Below are 22104 nucleotides of genomic sequence, written 5' to 3' on the forward strand. Positions count from 1 at the left end.
AAGAATACTGGATTTGGACTCAGAGAGAACATGCATTTCAATCAGAGCTCTGTCCCCTATTAGCTGTGTGACCCTTGTCAAGTCATACTGCCTCTATGGGCCTCAGTTTTCTTATCTGTATAAAGAGGGAGTTAGACTCTACTCTCTTCTATCTCTTAATCTTTGCTGCTATGTCCCGTGACCACATGGATTTGGAATTTCTAACAATTATGAAAGGGAATTTACGCATACACACACACATACATACACATGCGCACACACACACACACACACACACACACCACACAATGTTAGAGCTACTTACCAGAATTAACTATAAACACTTTAAAAGTTTAATTCCCTGTAAACAAATGATAGGTTAATAAGAAATCATTCTTCTCTTTCTCTTAAGGCAGTTTCTGAAAGTCTTAAACAAGTTGTTGTTCAGTTGTTTTCAGCTGTTTCCTACTCTTCGTGACCCCATTTGGAGCTTTCTTGGCAGAGATGCTGGAGCAGTTTGTCATTTCCTTCTCCAGTCCATTTTACAGATTGGGAAACTGAGACAGAGTTAAATGACTTGCCCAAGGCTAGTAAATGTCTGAGGTCAGATTTGAACTCAGAAACATGAGTCTTCCTGCCTCCACACCCAGCACTCTATCCCCTGCATTATCTAGCTGCTGTTTAATAAAGTTTGCTAACGTATATAGCTGAAACTAAGAAAATGGAATTTTCATAAATATTGCATAATTTAGATTTTCCAATAATTCATATTGATCTCTTCCCATCATTGTTCTATATATACCAAGCTTAGCTGTGTATAACAATGTACCATGCCTAAAAGATTTGTTTACATTACTGCCTTTCATAGAGACATACACATTTATGTTTCAGAGTAAAAAGCCTTCTAAAAGAGTTGACAATGAAGTCAACACTTAGTATGATGAAAGGAGAAAATATTCAGCCCTCTGGTTGTCATTAAGATAACCAATTGCTCTGGCACCAAGAAATGAATTCCAGAGCCCAAAAGAGCCAAATTCTTTAATGTTCATCCCCAGATTGTCTTTCTGTTTGCCATTCCAATAGTCTTCTTTTCTGTTCCTTCATCTAGGGTGTACAGATTAAAAAGAATTTAATGTATCAGTCACAAAGGGTTGGTGCTCCACATGTAGCATGGGGGTATGCTGATGAACCCCAACTCTAAGCTCTGCACAGTAGGGTCACCCATGGAATGTTGGTCTTGCAAGGGCTTAGCTCTTATCTTCCTCAAAGACTTATCTCTATTAGGTCCAGGAGCATATACATGTACACACACACACACACACACACACACATACACACACACACACACATATATATATATATATATATACATACTCACACTATATATAGGTATATAGATACACACATATATCTATATCTATATATATCCCTATATATATACATATATATACACACATTTATATATATATATATATATCCCTATACATATATATTCATATACAATCATTTTTACCTATACATATATATCCATATCCATATAGATGTAGAGGTAGGTAATAATGACCATCTATTTATAAGTCCTTCCGTTTATTGGAAACTTGCATTTGTTTAGGTAGGGCAAGGGTTCTTTACCTGGGGTACATGAACTTTTTTTTAAGAATTGATTACTGAATTTCAATATAATTATTGGTTTCCTTTATAATCCCATATATATATATCTTATCTTATAGGAGCAGCTAAGTGGTAGAGTGGATAGAAAACCAGGCCTGGCTAGAGTCAGGAAGTCTCATCTTCTTGAATTCAAATTCAGCATCAGATACTTACTAGCTGTGTGACCCTGGGAAAGTCATTTAGTTTCCTCACCTCTAAAATGAGCTGGAGAAGGAAATAGTGAACCACTCCAGTATCTTTGCCAGGAAAACCCCAGATGGGGCCACAGAGAGTCAGATATGACTGACATGATTGAACAACAATAATCCATAAGCCTGAACCTGTAAGTACTGTCAGCAGCAGAATGCAATTGTCTTCGAACAGAATTCCAGACCTGAAAGTGCTCTTAGCCTGCATTTGAAAACTGATATCTGGTCCACTCTTCCTTCATTTCCATCACCATCTATGTGTAGCTTACACTACAGTATTTAACAGTGTTGGGGAGATTAAAGGGACCTGAAATATAGAGTAGATCTTCAACACACAATCTGAATGAATGTCATATTCTCCCTGGAACCTTAGGTGAGGAAAAGTAGAGGAACCAGGGAGGAAGGGCTCAGTATAAGGGCCCATATTTCTATGGACTAATTTCCATGTAACCTGAGTCATTCAGCAGTGAGACTTGGCGTGGGGGTATTACAGAAGTGCATGATGGGAACATTATCCCCCTCTCCCCTCCAAAAATGCTGCTCAGTGACAAAGCTTAAAATCCATTTCAAGCCAGGGAGCAGTCTGTGGTCCCATTTATGCCATATTATTATTGAGAACTGGAAAATTACCTTAACTGGGGAGCTAGACATTTCCCATCAATGGTGGAGGTAAGGAGAAAGTGGCATGATCAGGCCCGCACCAAGAACTGCAGAGATAACCGAGGTCACCATCTGTTTACAGAGCATGCCTTGCCCAGAGTCTCTACACCCCACCCCACCACCCCAAACCCTCTGAGAGATGCTGAGTACAGGAGAGCTATGTCTACACTTGTGCTCAAAGACAGTATAGTCTTAGCTCCTGGCCAAATAGCACTCATTTCAGAGGGATTTTGCTGCAAGTTTGAAAGCCCATGCTTCTCAAGCCAAAGGAGCTAAGCCCAAGAAGCTGTTTGTTTCAGAATAAAAAATGCCTCCTACAACCCATGTGTATTCCTCAGAAGGATCTGAAAGGAATCCAAACCCGAAACAGAATCATAGAACGTTATATTGGGAAGGACTTCAGAGGTCATGTAATGAAGCCCCTTCCTAAAACATGTATCCCCATCTATACTGATTTGCCCTCATGGGGGGAAAATGAGGTATAACACTAAATTATTTCCTTGCTAGTCAGAGAACTGGTTAGTTATCAAAGTTCCTATTAGGATACACACTGGCATCCCAGTGGGATGATGGTGTCCCATGTCTAAATTTGGCTCACTGCAAAGGATGAACGTTTTCAATTCTTTTAATTCCTGAAGACAACAGAAGCAACAATCTCAAAAAAGAAATTTGAGTTGAAGGTTGGAGGGGAGGGAGGGTGGGGAGGGAAGAGGGAAGATGTCAAATCTGATTGCATCTCAGGCAACTCAGAACTTTGCTACTATGGCTGTACTTCCTCAGGAACCTTTCATATTCTCTCATGAAAGTAGCATAAATTTTGCATCATTTTGAATCTTCTCTCAGGCAACAGTAAGTTTGGTTTTACTTTTTCTTCTTTGTTTTTTTTTTTTAATACCATATAATTCTCTGTAGTTTTTTGTTTTCCTTCTCACCAAATAAATTTTTTTCCTTCTCATCAAATAGTTCTGGGTTGGTTTTTTTTTTTGCCCGGCATCCCTCATTTCAGAAGATCTGACAACCCCTCATAAGCCTACAGACTTGGTGACAGATCTATGATTATATTCACATAGCCTTGTCAGAAGAAGTGAGCTCAGGTTTTGTTGCTGATTTTAAAGCATGCAGTGAACTCTGTAGCATCCTGATGAAAATCCCCCAGCAGCCTAAAAAAGAAAAAAATTAGGTTTGGTCATGTAGGTGACAGAAGCTATCACTGATAAATAAAAAAGAAGAAAATGCACACCCATGGGCCATGGGCCATGGGCCAAGAGAAATGGGGGCACAGAGGTGTTGGGTAGGATCCTAGAAAGAGGGAAGGTCTGAGAGTCAAGCAACCTGAATGAGTTACAAACACAACTTGACTCTTGCCCAGCTATTATGTAACTTATTCTGGGTAGCTCCAGAAGGCAGAAATAGGACTGAAAGGTGAAAATTTTCTGAGAGGTGAATTTCTGTAATATAATAAAAGGCTCTCTTAAAATTAAAGCTTTCTAAAATTGGAATAGGTTGCATGGCCGTCCAGCAGAGTTTTATTAGAGAGGATTCATTCCTGCTTTTGGTGTAAGATTAGTCAAGACAAGGGCTTCTCCAGCTCTAAGAATCTGTATTTCTGTAACTTAATGCAAGTTGAAATATGCTCTTGAACTAATATACCAAGAGACCTTGGTTTGAGTCCCAGATCTCTGATTTATAGCTATTTATTCCCTAGGCAAACCATTTTCCCTCTCCAAGCCTTTGTTTCCTCATTTGTGAAAACAGGAGTTTGAATTAGATGTTACTCCAACACTCTGTGATTCCATAATCCATTAAATTCAAAGCAAGTTAGTAGGGAAGGGGGCAACTTCTCTAAATGTTGTGTCTCTCCCAGCACAAAATATAATAGGTGCCTAATAAATGTCTGTTCAATGGGATGGAATGGAATATGTTGAACTACTGAAATTTAACTCTTTCTATAAAACAGGGAAGTTTACCCAAATTCTTTGTACCATAAATCTTTCCCTTGTATCTTATGGAGATATTATGGTACCAAGTGGAGGACTTCATACCTGCAAAGTACTTGGGGTTCCACATTGAAAGACATTGTGGACAGAGGTACAATGACCACAAATATCATTTGAATGAAAATCTTTAAGCACCCCAAATTTCCGGTCCCCATTCAGTGGCCTGCTTCTTTCAGGCAACAGCATAATCCACAAATGCATTTGGAGGGTGCCTCTGGGTTTGTTGTCCTGGGATTTGACTAGACAGATGATTAAACATGCTGACGGCTTGGCTTAGATAGTTAATTTCCATATCCAAGTTAAAACTCATTTATAAAAGAAACCCATCCAACCTGGAGTCAGAGCATGCTGCCAAACTGCTTCATAACATCTTTCTTTGAGTAGGTTGACCTCTTGTCAGCTTTTCTATTGGCCTTTCAGTCTCATCTTTGGTGAAGAAAATGTCAATTTAAAATAAATCCCTTCCAAAAATAGAACGTTTTTTCCCCTTTTGAATCACCCTGAAAAAATAACCAGAGAAAGGAGACATCTTCTAAGCCAGTTAGCTGTCAGTGACAATGCTCTCCAAGGTCCCAGACTAGGCACTGTTTTGAGGAGGTTGAGGAAGCCCCAGACAACCCTGAATTCCTTCAGGTGGCTGTCTAGTGAGTTCTGGTCTTCATAGCTTTCATTGACTGGAGCAGCTTTAATACCTGTCAAATCAATCAATAAGAAGAGATAATAGTATTTGCCTCTCTGTGGGCCTTTGGAACTTGGATTATCTGTGGGAGGCACCAGAACCACTTCCTTACATGCCTGGAGAGAGTAAGGACTTGCAATAAGTCAATGGAATGCAAAGCCTACTGATCTGTCTTTGAAACACTGGAAAGAGAGAGACAACAAGCTGTCTTTACCTATAAACTGGAGGGGGGAAATGTTTATTTTTTTCTGTCCCCAGAATTTTACCTGGAGGCTAATTACCAGACCACTCTATCTGATCAGAAAGATACTGCTACATCACTAGGAAAACAACTGAACAGTGGCAAGCATTCCTCAGTCCTTACACCTTCCTCAAAATGAATGTTGGCTCTTAAACCTGTGAGGACAAAAAAAAATGACAATAAAAACAAAAATAAAACTTAAAGAATCCTAGAGTCAGCCCCTGGCTGTAGCATTGAATACAGGGAATATCCTTGTCTCCTCCCCATCCTTTGGTGCAATCTGCTAATTCCTCCTTGTGGACCTACCAGCATTCAGAGTAGCAGAACAATGTGCCCTGTAGCCACCTCCCCCTCTTTCCCTCTGAAATGTGACCTTTGGCTCTACCTTTGGCTCAGCCCAGTGAGGAAGGTTCATCAGATATAACAGAAGGCTCTCTATGCATGCAAACACACGCATGCACTCACACACGTGCACATATACACACACACACACGCACTGTACTGTGATCAAGCTACTACAAGAGTGTGAAAGTTTATGGACTAGGGGAGGAAGGGAATGCAGGTTAGGAAGAGGATACTGAACTGGCCCACCCTAGGATTTCAATCTTTGGCCTATCACAGGAAGCTCAACTGCACTATATAAGGGGACTATAATGTGAGTTTGCACCCATGTCAAAGACAAGATTTAAACCTAAGTCTTCTGAGTCTAATTCCAATGCTATCCACCACACCACTGAAAGGAGGGAAGGCTAAGGTAACCTAAGGATATTAAGATTTAGTCTGCCATTAGAAATTCGTTTATACTTCAGTCCCAGGAATCTTTGCACTCTCAGCATATCCAAGGTTCAAATCCCAACTCCCCTATTTATTGTCTGTGATCTGGGACACTCAAATCATGAGTCACCCCTGAACCTTAGTTTCTCTTTTCTAAAATAAGATGGGAATGAAGTAGATGCTATCTCAGGCTTCCAGTTAAATCTGCCTAGAAAAGGAGATTCTACGTAAATAAATCACAAAGCGAATGATGGAGAGAAGAAAACTGTACAAAACCAAACATAAGTGTTCACTTATGCAGATAAGTAACTGCAGCAGCTTATGGAAACAAAATGAACACTGTGCTGCCTTTTCCATAGACTGCCGACATGATGGCTCTGATCTGCATGAAGGAGTGCCCCTAAGTCTGACCCTATGCAAGGAACAGTGGTGTCTCTCCCTCCTCTATGCCCTTCCCATCCCTACCATTCCCTTTCCCCCCCTCTGCTGCTGGTATTATCAGTTGTTTCATGCTCACACCCGTTTGTTTCCCACCTAGTCTTTAAGCTTCTTGAGGGCAGGGAGCCTGTATTCTATATATCTTTGTCTCTCCCCACAATATATAATACAGATAGAGCAGGCACTCAACACTTGTTCAACAGTTCAATAAACATACCTTAGATGTTTATCACATAAAAATGCACTAAGAAAGACACAAAGAAGAAGGAAAATAAGTCATGACCCTTCTCTTCAAAGAACTCAGTGTACAATATTCAAGAGAAGATCTGTACAAAAGTAATTCTAACACAAGGAAGGAGATAACAAGCCAGAAGAGAAAAGTTCAGAGGAGGGACAGATGTAGCTGATTAGGGGAATCAGGAGCAGCTTCTAGGAGGAGGAAGCATTTGAGTTGGCTCTGAAGGATGGAATGTATTTCAATAGATACAGAGGACAGAATTTTAGAGCCTGGGGGACCTTAGAAATCAGCTAGCCTGACCTCATTTTATAAATGAATAAACTGAGGTGGAGGGAGAAGAAATGAATGAAGTGTCTATGTTCACACAGACAGTTAGCTGGTGATAAATAGGAGATTAAAACCTAAATCTCCTGATGCTCAGTTTGGTTTTACTTCTACTGTAATATAGAAATGGGAGAGGAAAGCTATTCCAGGGCACAAACAACTATCGGGTTACATGAGAAATGTTTAAGGGACAATTAGTATAGTTAGCCTAGAATGGAGGCTTCATATAGAACTAGAAGGCAGCAGAGATCCCATTCACCTAAAATTCTGTGATTCTGTGAAAGGACTGGAAGGATAGGTAGGATATTGATTGTGAAGGGCATTAAATACCAGACTAAGGCATTTGAACTTCATTTTTTAGGGAGGTGGGTATGTGGTGAATGGGTTGGGGGAGCATCTTTAGACCAGGAGACCAACACAATCAGAGCAATGAAGTGTGCCACAGTTAGAAGAGAACTGGCCTTGGAGTCAGAAGACATGAATTCAAGTCTTGCCACTGAGACATATTAGGTATGTGACCTTGGGCAATCATTTAATTTCTCAGGGTTCTAGGCAACTCAAATATTGCACGCTGCAAAGATACCAGCCTCAACTGGGAGGAGCTTCTTCATCTGAGATTTTCCTATATTCATAAAATCATAGACCCAGTCCTTATCACTAGCCTTTTGAAAGGCTGCATGGCATTGTGGATAGGACCTTGGACTTGGAATTAGAAAGATCCAAGTTCAAATCAAACTTCATATATTTGCTAACTATGTGACTCTGAGCAACTTACTTAACCCCTCTTAATCTCAAATAAGGTGAGGAGGCTGGACTTAGTGGCCTCCAAGCTCCTCTCAATCTGTGATATAGTGTTTGGCTTTTGATGCAATTAGCTTGATGTGGCATTGGAGGGGAAGTGCCCAGTAAGCAAAAGAAAATGTAAGACTATTGTTTAGGAGAGAGCTCAAAGCTAAAGACATCAGCCTTGGACTCATATGCAGAGAGGAGAGAGTTGGAGCTATGGAGTAGATGAGTTCACCAAGACAATACAAAAAAAGAGAAGTGGGTCAAGGATAACATTGAAGCAGTACCTAAGAGTTTGAGGGAGAAGAGGCACCCATGAAAGGATGATGGGAGATATAGGAAGAGTAACAAAAGACTGAAAAATTCAAGGGAAATGGGAGTTTAAAGGAATCTGGGGAGTGGTCAACAGTATCAAAGGCTGCATAATATTAAGGAAGATGATGGAAAAACCATCACTGGATTTATAGATGTGTGCCTTTGCAAAAGCAGTTTCAGGAAAGTAGAAGTCAGATTGAAGGGGCTAAGGAGAGGATGGGAAGTAGAAAGGTCACTGGTTGTGTAATAATAGTAACAGCAATAATAATAATAGCTAACATTTTCATAGTACTTACTATGTGCCAGATACTGTACTAAGCATTCTCTCATTGGATCCTCACAACAGCCCTGGGAGGTAGGTGCTATTATTATCCCCATTTTTACAGAAGAGGAAACAGAGGCAAACACAAGTTAAGTGACTTGCCCAGAGTCATACAGCTCACAAGTGTCTGAGGCCACTCGGGTCTTCTAGACTCTGTACCCAATGGTCAGTCTAATCATTGTGTCTTTTTATAGGCAGAAAGCTTGGGTTCAAATCCCACCTCTGACACCACCTGGTATGATCTTGGGCAAGCTCTTTAACCTCCTCACCCACAAAACGAGGATGGTGGACCCTATAGCATCTTGCTCTGTTAGGGCTTTTTACCCTTCTTACTTTAAACCTATAATCCTTGGAGGTAAGGGTAGTGTTCGTAGACTATGATTTCCAAGAATTGTTGATGGAGTGATGCAACTATCCTGAGGAGAGGGCCTGGCAACAACCAATTGAGATGTTCAGGGAGTTGAGTAACAGAGAGAGCTAGGCAGATGATTATCCTCTGCAATTCTGAGATCAGTCATTAAAACTAAGCATATGCTCTAACTAGGCTTGCCTCCTGACTATTCCACTAAGAATCACAGAAATCTAGAGCTGAAAGGGTGCTAGGAGGTCATATAATCCAACCCATACTCTCTACAGAATCCTCACTGTATTAGCTGAAAAGTGGTCATCCAGTCCCTGCTCAAAGACCTCCGAAAATGGAGAGCCCATTACCTCCTAAGGCATCCCATTCCACTTTGAGATTGATGGGAAGTTCTTCTTCCCCTTTTGCTTCTGGTTTTGTCCAATGATCCCAAATAGAAGAAGTAGCATCCCTCCTTCATAAAACCACCCTTCAAACATCACTATGAGTCTTCTCCAGGTTAAAATCCCCAGTTCTTTCCAGTGATACAATAAACTCTAGGCCCTTCACCATTTGTCTAATGTAGGGCTACATGTGGCCCTCTAGGTCCTCAAGTATGGCCCTTTAACTGAATCCAAACCACACAAAACAAATCCCTTTAATAAAAGGATTTATTCTGTAAAACTTGGACTCAGTCAAAAGGCAGCCCCATGTGGCCTCAAGGTGACAGGTTCCCCACCCCTGGTCTGACACATAGGTCTGACAGTGTCATCTCTCAACTCACTAAATTCCGTGGCAACATGTTACCTCCTGGATTAAATGTGAAGTCCTCTGTTTATCTTTATAAACCTCATCTTTATAAGCTTTATAACCTCACCTCTTCCTACTTTCTTAGTCTTTTTACACTTCACTCCCTTACAGGACCTACTCTAAGATGCAGAAATACTGACCTACTTCCCACTCCTCACCCATGACACACCATCTCATAAATTCTTGCACTGACTGTCTCCTACACCTAGAATACTCTTCATCATCACCTTTGCCTCTTAACTCTTCTAGCATCATTCAAGAATCCATTAAAAATCTTACCTTCAATAGGTTCCCCAGCTACCAGTGCCTTCTTCTTTGAGATTACCTTCTATCTATTTAGTAATTATCTTGTCTGTACCTACTTATTTCATGTTGCCTTCTCCATTATAATGATAGCTCCTTCAGAGTGCTGACTGGCTCACAGTAAGCCCTTACTAAGTGCCCTGGTTACCCTGTTCTGGATGCTATCCAGTTTGCCAACGTCCCTCCTAAACTGTGATACTCAGAAATGAACAAAATACTCTGGGTGTAGTCTAAGCAGAGCAGAGCATATTGGCCTTATCACCTCATTATTCCTGGAAACTCTGCTCTCTTAATATAGCTTAAGATTGCATTAGCTTTTTTTGGCTGCTACATTAACCTACTGATTCACATGGAGCCCACTAAAAACTCCAGGTCTTTTTCAGTGGAACTGCTTTCTCTCCATGCCTCTCCCATCTTATACTTGTGAAGCTGATTTTTCTGAACTTGAGTTTCAAACTTTATGTTTTTCCTCCCTGAATTTCATCTTATTCAATTCAGCCCAGAGTTCCTGCCTTTTGAGAACTTTCTGGATCCTGACTTTGTCATCTGGTGTATTAGCTGTCTCTTTCCTGTTGTGTCATCTAAATATTGGATAGTAAGCCTCCTATGCCTTTATAGAAGTTGTGCATAAAAAACCTTAAGCAGAACCAAGCACAGATCCCTGCGACAATCTCTGGAGACCTTCCTATTCAGCCAGCAACAAAGCATCAATGACTGCTTTGAGTCCTAAAATTCCACCCATTTTAAAATGTTGTCCTCTAGTCCACATCTCCGTCTTTGGTATAAAAATATCAGCAGAAATTTCATGAACTTTTAAATGACATTGATTTTCTTGTTGATTAACTATGTAAAAAAAGGAAATAAGATTACTTTGACATGACCTCTTCTTAAGGAAACCACAATCATTCTTAGTAATCACCACTTCCTTTTCTACACATTCACTAACCATCTCTTTAATGCTCCATTCTAGAATTTCCCCAGGGAATAAAAATCAACCTTACTGGCTTATGATCTGCAATCTCTTTCCTTTTTCCAGAGACAGTATTAACCTTCCTCCAGCCCCATAGCTCCTCTCCTGCTCTCTACAATTTTCAGTTATTATTGACAATGACTCAGTTGTGACATCTACCCTTTTTATTCATTACCCAAGAATGTAGTTAGTTCATGTGGGTCACATGGCTTAAATTAACCAAGGGAAATTAGTTGTCTTTTTACTGTTCCACTTATCTTGGGTATTTACTCCCATTGGTCATTTTGTTCAGTTATTACAACACAACTGTTCCCTTCTGGATCTTCTATCATCCATGGGAAACATCGAGGAAAACAATCTGCTGCTGTGGATTTCTGTTTCTTGCTCAAGACTCTGTAGCCTTTAGCAATACTTTCTAGGTTCCTTCTGGCAATAGTATGTGTGCCCACATGAATCAACAGAAGTAGATAGCTTGGATAAATCTTGAGAGGTTCTCTGCTATGTCTTGTATACATGCCTGGGAGTACAACAGATCTCTCTTTGTAATTAGTTTGATAAATAACTTTCTCATAGTTCCTAAGTGGGTATTACCAACCACTGCTACTACTCTCTTATCCCTCTGACCCTAACTGAATAATCTCTTGCCAGATAATGTCTGTGACTCTACTTTATCATTTCTTGGAGGACAAGCTGCTGCTTTCTCCTCAAAACATTCAGCTCTCTCCTCTTCATGAACAGTCTCAAATTTGTTTACTTTGAATCATACAATATCTCCTTTCCCTGGGTACCTACATGTTGTTTGTTGTTCAGTCACCGTTTACTCATTTCTCAGTTGTGCTCGACTCTTCATGACCTCATTTGAGGTTTTCTTGGCAGAGGTACTGGAGTGGTTTGCCATGTCCTTCTCTAACTTGTTTTACAGACGAGGAACTAAAGCAAACAGGGTTAAGTGACTTGCCCAGGGTTTCACAGGTAGTAACTTTTGGAGCCAGATTTGAACTCAGAAAGATGAGTCTTCCTGACTCCAGGTCCCACATTCTATCCACTGCTGACCTATATGTACAGAAATATTTATAGCAAAACTTTTGTGGTGGCAAAAAACTGGAAAGTGATTGAGTGATAGATTGGGGAATGACTGAACATGTTGTGGTATATGAAGGTGATGAAATAATATTGTATAGTAAGAAAGGGATGGTTTCACAAAAACCTGCAAAGATTAATGTGAACTGATACAAAGTGCATGGAGCAGAACCAGGAGAACAATTGATGCAATAGCAACACTATTGCAAAGATAATCAACTTTGGCAGCCTTGGGAACTCTGATGGACATAATAACCAACCTCAGTTCCAAAAGGTTGAGGATAAAACATGCTCTCCACCTCCAGCTAGAAAACTGATAGGCTCAGAGCACAGACCAAAACATATTGTTCTCTTCATTCCTTTTAGTATTTTGGCTAATTCAGGAATTTGTTTTTCATAACTCTGAATATTTGTAGCAAGTTTTCTTTTTCTTGACTTCTCAGTAGATGGGGGAAGAAGAAGAGAAAAGAAGACAATTTGGAACTGAAAATGAAATAAAATAGAATTTTTGAAAAGTTTTCCTTCCCTCCCTGCTCTGTGTAACATTCCTTCATTTTTCAACATCCTAAAAGTGTCAAATTTCCTCTAAACTAATTCAGCTTTTTTCTCCCTGTTGAAGTGTTTCTTTTTCTTATTTGCTTTTAGGAGCACATCATTGCCCCCAGATAACCTGGATGGTGCAGAGGCATTCCACGAGTGCCTTGCCCTTCTCTTCCAGGAGAGAGATCAACCAAGGCTTGGAACACAGAGACTAATTATTTGGCTGTGGCAGACAAATATCATATGCAATTTAAATTACTGAAATTTTTTCTGTGCTTCCCCATACTGATTGAAATTCTTAGCCCTGTTGTCTGAACTGCTGGTAGGTATTTATACTTCACCCCTAAGCTGCTATTAACAATTATCTCCACAACCTATTTTTTTTAATCACTTAACAATTTGAAACCACAACCAACTTTCCTTCCTTTGCCAGCCCTTGCCCATTTCCTTTCCCTTTTCTTACTAATTTTCTCTCCTTACTCCCCACTTGTATTTTTTTTCTCACTAACCTCTCCTGAGCCTGTGCTCTGCCCACCCTGCCAAGCTAGATCCCTGACAATCCTATTCTCCTGGACATCTTCCATCTGACTTAAATCTCTGCTTTTTCACAAAATCTTCCCAGTCTGAACAACCTTTCTACTCACTAATCCCTTTCACCCATAAAGATCTAGCCCCCTCAATCCAGGACTGAATACAAAAATTTTGTACTAATTGAGCATCAGAAATAATTATGGAACATATAAAAAATTCAGGTGAGGAGATCATCGTGACCTGTCCCTTTTTCCTATTGACAAAAAATGTGTTTATGTCAAATGTAACATTCCTTTCTCTGTCAAAAGGCCATACTGACAATAAGAAAGGCCCTCCCTCAACAATCCCAGGAATGTCCCTGCATTCCTGCTCTTGAGGTAGCTACTCTCAAGTAGGTTGGACTGGGGCCTTGTAAACATATCTAGCTTAGGCTAGCCACAACTACCAAATGTCCTTGCCTCTTTCATTAAGATTTATGGTGAGCTAGATTATGAAGGCTAAAACGACCAGAATGAAGTGCGTTTTCTTTTTCTTGCTATGATGGCCAAGGGTGGGTGGGCCCTCATAACTGAACCTTGTTACTTATACGACTCCCTCTTTCCCCTTGCTGCTGTTTCCTTCCTGAAAGTATAAATTCTGTAAATTCTCTTGGTGAACATCCATGTACTCAGACATATGGGTGACCCATGCAGGCTCATCACCCTGTTTATCTCAATTAAAAATGCCTTTTTCCTCTACTTACGAGTTTGATTTATTTCAGCACTCAAAATACCAATATTGTGGGCTAGCTGAGCTGTCAGTCAGTAGCAAGCCCAGCTTACTGCTTTGAATTCTTGCACCATGCTGGTGTTCAATGGTGCAGGAATTCTGGAGGGGCCTGGGTATATTTTTATTGGCACTTCCCCTGAATAATTGCCACAATAAGAAGGTCCTGGTATCTCAAGATTCAATTTGTATAAATTTTTCACTTTTTCTAAAAGATTATGGTAAGAAGGCCCTGATCAGGGCCATTCCAATAACGCAAACTATTGCTCATTGATGTTTCAGAAAGTTTGGAGCAACAAAGATTGCTTTGATGTCATCAGATTGTACCTTGGTGGGAGGAAAGACAACGTTCCTTCCAATGAGGCTCAGGCATCCATAACTGTATTGATGTCTTCAAATATCCCTTTATGTTCACAGACCTACTGAACTGCCAAATTACTCACTCATCTAGACCAGTCATGAGGCACTGATTCCATATTGATTTATAGCATTAATTATTTTTTCATGTATATGTGTTTTCCTAGATTGACTAGAATCTCCTTGAGGACAGGGATTGTGCCTTAAATTTCATTGTATGCCCAATGATGCTTAGTGATGAGTCTTCCTTACAAATAGTAGGTACACAATAAATTGATGTGAAATAATTACTTCAATATAACTCGGAGAATAAAATGGAGTACTTGGATGCAATCTACCTATTTAAGTCGACTAATACCTAATCATCTTCATGTGGAGAGTTCTAATCTTGAATCAATATGATGGTAACCCCTTAATTGTCCAAGCCCTTAGGGAAGCCGAACTAAATTCTACTATCAGCTTCAGTGAACATGGTAAAAGTCAGGAAACCTGGGATCTACACCTGGCTCAGCCGTTGATTAGCTTTGTAACCTTGGATAACACACTTATCTTCTTATGTGCTTAGTTTTCCTGTATGGTGGGAAGGGGAAACTTTGGATGTAGGAGGAGAGGTTGCAAAAGACTATCTCTTCCAGCCCTAACATTTTTAAGAAAAATAAGGCACCAGAAAATAATGCAATTCATATCGAAGTCTAAAACAAATCTTATGTAGCTTTTGTCTGCTAATTTGTTTTATCCATACTACTGCTTACTTCCATTAATATAGATAATTCAGTAGTGAGAATAATTAAAAATTCATGTGTCCACTGCCCATGTGACTCCCAGTAGGTACAAATGGTTTCTCTTTGTACTTTGTGTGCTTATATGTCATATCTCCTTCCCTCTTTACCTCTGGAGTTCTTCCACAAATGGGGCTATGTCTGCCTGTTCCTCTCTCAAGCTCTCAATGTGTGTGGAAGGTGCTGCCTTTGTATGGGTCAGCGATAATGAACATGAGTCTGGCATTTACCACCAAACACATCTGACCTGCTGCCTGCTCCAGTTTCAGCCAGGGCTGAACTGCCGGAATATAGAGTATAAGAAAACACTGTACTCAGTACTCAGTACAGATGTGTATTGACGTACTTTGTAGGTGTGTTCTAAAGACATGGCATCATCTGATTTAAATTTGAAGGGAACCTGCTCCCTTATTTTATAGAGAGGAAGCTTATGTAGACATAACCTCTCTAGAGAGAGGTTAAATGACTGCTCCAGGGTCATACAGTCAATTCATGGCAAAGCATCTCCCAACTCCCAGTACGGTGTTCTTTCTGCCACATCACTCTGAAAGGATAAAGGCATTGGAATGGGGGAGCCTCATCTTTATAAATCACATAGAATCACTTCATTTGGACCCCTCCATTGCAGTTCTTGTATTCTAATTGGCATTGTAGTTATTTATTGAAATACAATTTCCCTTACTAAAGTGGCAAGTTCATCAAAAACAGGAATTGTACCTTATTTCATTTTTTATGAGTGAGCTTTGCATCCTGGGGCTACCCTCTCCCTGTCAATAATTTTAATACATAAGAAAGAAGATCCATTGAAATTCTCTAGATAAAAAAAAGGGAGAGGGAGATGAAACCAAAATCTCCTAACTATAAACCAGTAAGTTTGACTTTGACTCCTTGAGAAATCCTATAATATATCACTGGGATGGTTAGTGAAAATCTAAAAAGGAGGGCACTGATACAAAAGAGGTGGCATGGCTTCATCACGAATTACAGATCATAACTAAGTTGTTTTTCCATAGAGCTAGAAGCAGAACTGGAAAAGAAGTGAGCATTAATGACCTGGTTACCTCCTTAAATGCTGATCTCAGACTAGAATGTACCAAGAGGAGGAAGGAGACACAGGGAAGAGGCATATGCAGAGTGAGAATCTGGAAAGTTAGGAGCAGAGCCCAAGAGGAAAGGTATGCTTATCAAATTTGCAGATGACACAAAGTTTAGAGAAATAAATTAGGTTATTACTCCACTGGTCTTATAGTTTCTGAGCTTTTCTGTGTATTAATTTTTGGGATTCATTTCTTTAGAGCCACTTTCTGGCCATCTCAGCTGCCATATAACAAACCCTAGGTCATTTACTGGAAAGTCTCTTGAGAAGGGCAGATTGACAGCTCTTGTGTTGTAACTCAGAACATGTGCTACCATAACCAGTTAAGGAACAGCCTGACACAAATCAGGTTGAATGCCTCTGGGCTGAGAATAGGGTTTTCCTTTGATTTGTCATTTCTGGTGCTGAATTAAATCCATTGTCACATACGACTACATATTTTGGGATTAGCCATTCCTTATAACTCTTAACTCTTTATGGAGATCTGGTGACCCAAATTAATTGGGGGAAGGGGGAGGCTACCAAAGAAAACATATAGGAACTATATAGAAACTGGGAGAGTAAATTGCACTTTGCTCCCCAAATCCTCTCTGGATTGGCCTGAAAAACAATTTGAGCCAGAACAAAAGGTGAAAGTCAAGGAGATGAGGTCAAAGCAATCTACTTTTCTGGACCCCATTCCATCCTTTCTTACCTATATCCTTCAGCAGGGGAAACAAAATACTGGCTCATTGTGCTATATTGTGGTAGGCAAAAAACCCTGCTGTCTCTGTACATATAAAATAGTCTATAAAATTATTCCTCTACGTGAAGCCATAGAGTTCTAAAATTGGAGGAGGCCTTAGAGTTCATCTAGTCTAACTTTTACATGGTGCATAAATCTCCCCCCACCCCATCCTGTCTGTTACTTTTTCTGACAGTTCTAATTATCCAGACGTTCTTCCTCATATTGATCCAAAATTCCTCCTCCCTGTTACTCATAACTATTGATCCTAACTCTTTCTTCTGGAGCCACATAAATCTAAAATGTCTTCTGTATGAGAGCCTTTTAGATATCTGAAGACAGCTTTCATATCTTCTCATCTCCAAGGTGCAGTCCCTTCAATTCATCTTTATATGACATGGCTTCATGGAAAACTTGGAAATGTTTCTGCAGGTAATAGAAGGAAGAAGCTAGAATGCCCAATGGCAGATGGAAAGTTCAATTATTTGTTACTAATTTAAATTACTTGTTTTTCAAAGGAAAGTTGTACACCTACCTCACAAAGGAGACGAGAAATCTCCAATGCCTGTGTATTAAAATGGGCTCTGCATCTAGGGGTCCAGCCTTTCCTGCAAACCACACTTGGATGTCACTACAGTAGGAAAAAAATATATGTTCAAAGTGATGGCAGCAATGGAATAGTAATTCGAATTTTGAAGACCTACTTTTTAAATGTTGTACAGGTATGTGCACATCCATTCTTGGTTAAACAGCAACCAAATATGATGATATAATTAATTGCCACTGTTTCCATTTAAGTCACATTGATCTAAAATCCTGGCTCATGCTCAGTCCCCTTGACAATTTCCAAAACCATGTGCCTTGCATTATAGAGTATTCCCAAATGAATTCAGTGTGTGTCCTTGTCCCTAGCTCAGGACATTGGCTTTCTCCCAGAGCCCTGAGAAAGGTCGTTCATACAGTATGGTGGGAATACATTTATAGTGGAAAACAAAGCAAGAACTGCTTCCAAGTTCAACTACAGAGCCCTCTTGGGATTTGGAGAGTACTAAACATCAGAGGTGATTCTGTGGCAGGCAATGTGCCTAGGTGACACAGAGTTCCCTAAGAGCCAGAACGTCTGAGTAAGTTAAGAGATGTGAGCTTTGGATTCCGCTTCAGTCTGCTGTCTACCATTGAAGCCAAGCAATCATGAGAACTCATATTTATATGCAGTCAATGCTCAGATTACCCTAAATAATAGGCTCATGGGATCATAGATTTAGAGCTTGGAGGGCACTTCTAATTTAACCTTCATTTTGTGGATGAGAAAACTGAAAGCCAAAGACTTTAAATTATTTGACCAATGTTGTATAAGAAATAGCAATGCTACGTTTCAAATGTAAGAAATGTAAAATGTTTTCAATTTTTCAAAGTTCTTGTGCCATCTCATTTGATTCCCCCAACCCCAGAAAAAAATAGGGCAAATATTAATATGATCATTTTATAGATGAGAAAACTAAGATCTGATAAGGTTAAATCAAGTCCACAAGCCTTTATTAAGTAACAACCATGTGCCAAGCGCTGTACGAAGTCCTGGAGACACAAAGAAAGGCACAAAAAACAAATCCCCTCCTCCCACCCCCTTCCCCCTCTCCCCAACGTTTCTACTCTCAAGGAATTCACAGTCTAACAGACATTAAATGGTTTGCCTAAGGCAACACACCTAGCTGGTGACATAATTAGTACTAAAACTTAAATTTCATGTCTTTCAGTCTGAATTTTGTTTGAGTACCCCAAAATGACTTCCCCTGCCATAGAACATGGTCCTTCACCTACTGCCAACTGGTTTGTATTCAAGGAACTGAAACTAACCAGAAATCCTAATCTATGCATACTTGAACACATGCACAGGCACATACACACACACACACACACACATAGAAAGCTTTCTAAAGTCATTCAAAAATTCCCTTGCTTTCAGATTAGCCTTACCCTTGTATTATTCAGTACACTACTCTCTTCCATAATGGCAGATAAAATTGAGATAATTCATATTTGACAGTAATTCCTTGCACAAAGCACTTTCACAGCTATTATCTAATTTGTTCCCTCAATATCTCTAGGAGACAGCAAGGGAGAAAGGGCAGGAATTATTACCCCCTACACAAACATTTTGTCCCACCAGAATTGATCCCTTCTCAATCTCCTTAGCATTCTCTCCCTGTGAGTGGCTAAAATGTCTGTACCTTTTGACCCAGAGATTTCATGGCTAAGCATATATGCCAAGAAGGTCAGTGACATGACAAAAAGAAAGACCCATATATGCCAAAATATTTATAGTAACACTTTTTTGTCATCAAAGAGCTAGAAACAAAGTGGATGTCCATAACTGGGGAATGGCGTGGCACATGAATGTAAGGGATTATGACCGTGTAGTAAGAAATGAAGGATATGAAGAATCCAGACAAGCACAGGAAAATTTATATAAACTAATGAAAACAAACCAGGAAAACAATATATACAATGTTGATCAAAACTGAATGCTACAAAACTATAGTCACCAAGCTAAACCCCAAATAAGAAACATGAGAAGGTACTTTCTGCTGCTTCTTTGCACAGGTGGAGACGTGGGTGTATAACACTGAATGTAATGTCAGGCTTTTTTTTGTGTGATATGTTGGTTAGTTTTCCTGAATTTTTTTATTCTTTTTCAAAATATGAAAGATATCAGTACAATTTTATTTTTAAAATTATTTCTCCATGCTTTAGTTCGTGTTATTTTCCCCAGCATCTCTTCGTAATCAAGTCCTATCCATCTTTCAAGTCCCATATTTTCCAGAAAACCTTCCCAGGTCACCTCAGTATGGGAACTTCTGCCTTTTCTGAATTCATAGTAGTCATTAACCATATTTTTGCACTTAAGAACAAGTTCACGTCATCTTTTTTAGTTATTTCATTTTTAGTGAGGGTATTTAATTTTTCAGGCATGTGTATCTTGTTCTCCAAATAGATTATAAACTTTCTGAGGGAGGGGACATGACTTACATTCTCCACAGCCTCCAAGTAGCTGACGGGGGATTGTGAACATAGTAACAGTTAGAATTTATTTAGCACTTTCAGATTTGCAGAGCGCTTTACATAGTCTCTCACTTTCTCCTCACAATAGCTCTATGAGGTGGATGCTATTATCTCCATTTTACCGATGAGGAAACTAGTGCAGGGAGAATTTAAGTGACTTGCCCTTGGTCAGACAGCTAAAGGCTCTTTTTTTATTCTTTAAGGACTAAGGACAGTGTTAATGATGGTCCCATTATACTGTCCCATTGTACAGTTCAGGTCAAGCAACATTTGCCATATTGTGCTAAGCTCCACAGTATATTATTTTAAGATTGATAGTGATAAACTTCAGTATATCCAGAAGAATGTAACGAGGAAGATGGAAAGCCTTGAGATCATCCCATATGGCTCTAATCACTGTAATCACGGGAGGCCCCCACCCCAATTTTCTGAGCCAGGGCAGCTCCCATGAAGTCACACATAGGTGCTCCTGCTTTGCTGAAGACCTTGTGCTTTGGGATGATAAGGCCATGCCTTACTGATCCCTGTGTCTAGGGGACTACACCAAAGGTGACATGACTGAGCCAAGAATCACTCCCTTAGAAGGTAAATAAAAAGAAGAAAAGGAAAGCAAAACAAACCTCTTTTCTGTCCCTCATCATCTTAAGTACAATAGCTTTGGGACTCTGCCAGCTCTCCTTTGGATTCCAGGCAGGGTAGGAGGAGATTTTTCTCCTCCCACTCCTCTCCCTAGTATCATGATGCCAAAAAGACATGTCAGCAAGAACATATTCTGGCCTGCTTGGGCCTGACATTGGACCTAGAGTCCCTGGCCACCTCTTCTGTTTTGTGTTTCTTTCCCTGAGCACAAGCCATTTAACAGGAATCCAGAGAGATAAATAATTCTTACCTTAGTGGCTACCTCATGAGTCTCAGAGCTCCTGACTTCCTGAGCCATTCTTGCAACTCCAGAGAAGAAAGCAACCCCAGGAAAATGCTACAGCTGAAAGAACTCAGAAAGTCCAACCCTTCCTTGGCTGGCCAGAAGATCTCCATCTTGTGAGTTGCATAGGACAGTGAAAGTGAAATTTTAAATTCAGCAGCCCCACAAAGTGTCTGAGGGAAAGGGGTGATGATTTATTGTTTTATGTTTTCAGTATTTATTATAAGACTTCTGTGTTTTAAGCATTCCTTTTGTGATGGAGGAAATGCATAACTGTACTGTACCTGATATCTATTTCATATGTTGAGTACTTTTTAGAAATGACTTTGTTAATGGGCTATACCAAGTTTTGATTAAGAGATTTTTCCCAGAACTCGGGGTTGGAGGGAGTATAAGGCACTAGAGATGAGAAACTGCTTGAATCCTCTCTTTTTATTGGGCAATCAGGACTGAAACCAGTCCATGTGAGTCCAGAGCAGGAGCCCCCTTTCTAGGGAGGGCCCAAAGACCACAGACAACATGAATTCTTTTCAAATATTTGAAGAACTGTCCTGTAGAAAAAGGACTGAATGTGTTCTCCTTGGCCCCAGAGGGCAGAACTAGATGAGATGCCTAAAAATTGCAGGAGTCTGTTTATGGTTGATGTAAAAAGTAAACAAATGAAAACAACTTCCTAACAATTAGTGTTGTTCAAAAGCGTAAAGGCTCTCATGAGGTGGGTCCTGTCCTCACTGGAGGTCTTTAAGCAAAAGCTGGTTGATGATGATGATGTTTCCTCATATGCTATTCAAGAATTGATTGGATGGTCTCAGAGACCCCTTCCAACTCTGAGCTTCTATGATTCTACCACTTACTACCTATTCTGTCTTGACCAAGACATTTAATCTCCCTATGCCTTTTTTGGTTATCTGTAAAATTATGGAGCTGGATTAAGGGACCTCCATGGTCCCTTCCAGGTTGGACTCTTTGATCCAAGGACTAGATTGTCTCTAAAAACTCTTCCAACTCTACACTTATGATATGATGACACGATGATGCTTTGTGGGCAATGAAAAAAAGGAAGAAGGAGAAATCCAAGAAAAGCACCAGGTTTTTTAACATGGGATATTGAGTGAGTGATGGTAACAATGAAGAAAATATTTGAGACAAAAAGGAGGAACAGGTTTTTAGAAGAAAGTTAACTTCCCATTTGGATATATTGCCTTTGAGATGCTA

The 22104-nt window shown here is 39.9% G+C and overlaps 1 long non-coding RNA gene across 1 annotated transcript; it reads right to left on the reverse strand.

The window, feature by feature from the left end:
* Positions 1-1459: 1459 nt before the first annotated feature.
* On the reverse strand, positions 1460-10254 carry LOC140513409 (uncharacterized). Its single transcript, XR_011970161.1, has 3 exons — positions 10042-10254; positions 4828-5187; positions 1460-3658 (listed from the first exon to the last, which is right to left on the reverse strand). It is a non-coding gene; the product is annotated as an uncharacterized lncRNA (long non-coding RNA).
* Positions 10255-22104: the final 11850 nt, after the last annotated feature.

The sequence above is a fragment of the Notamacropus eugenii genome, chromosome 1 (assembly GCF_028372415.1).
Source record: "Notamacropus eugenii isolate mMacEug1 chromosome 1, mMacEug1.pri_v2, whole genome shotgun sequence".
NCBI lineage: Eukaryota > Metazoa > Chordata > Mammalia > Diprotodontia > Macropodidae > Notamacropus > Notamacropus eugenii.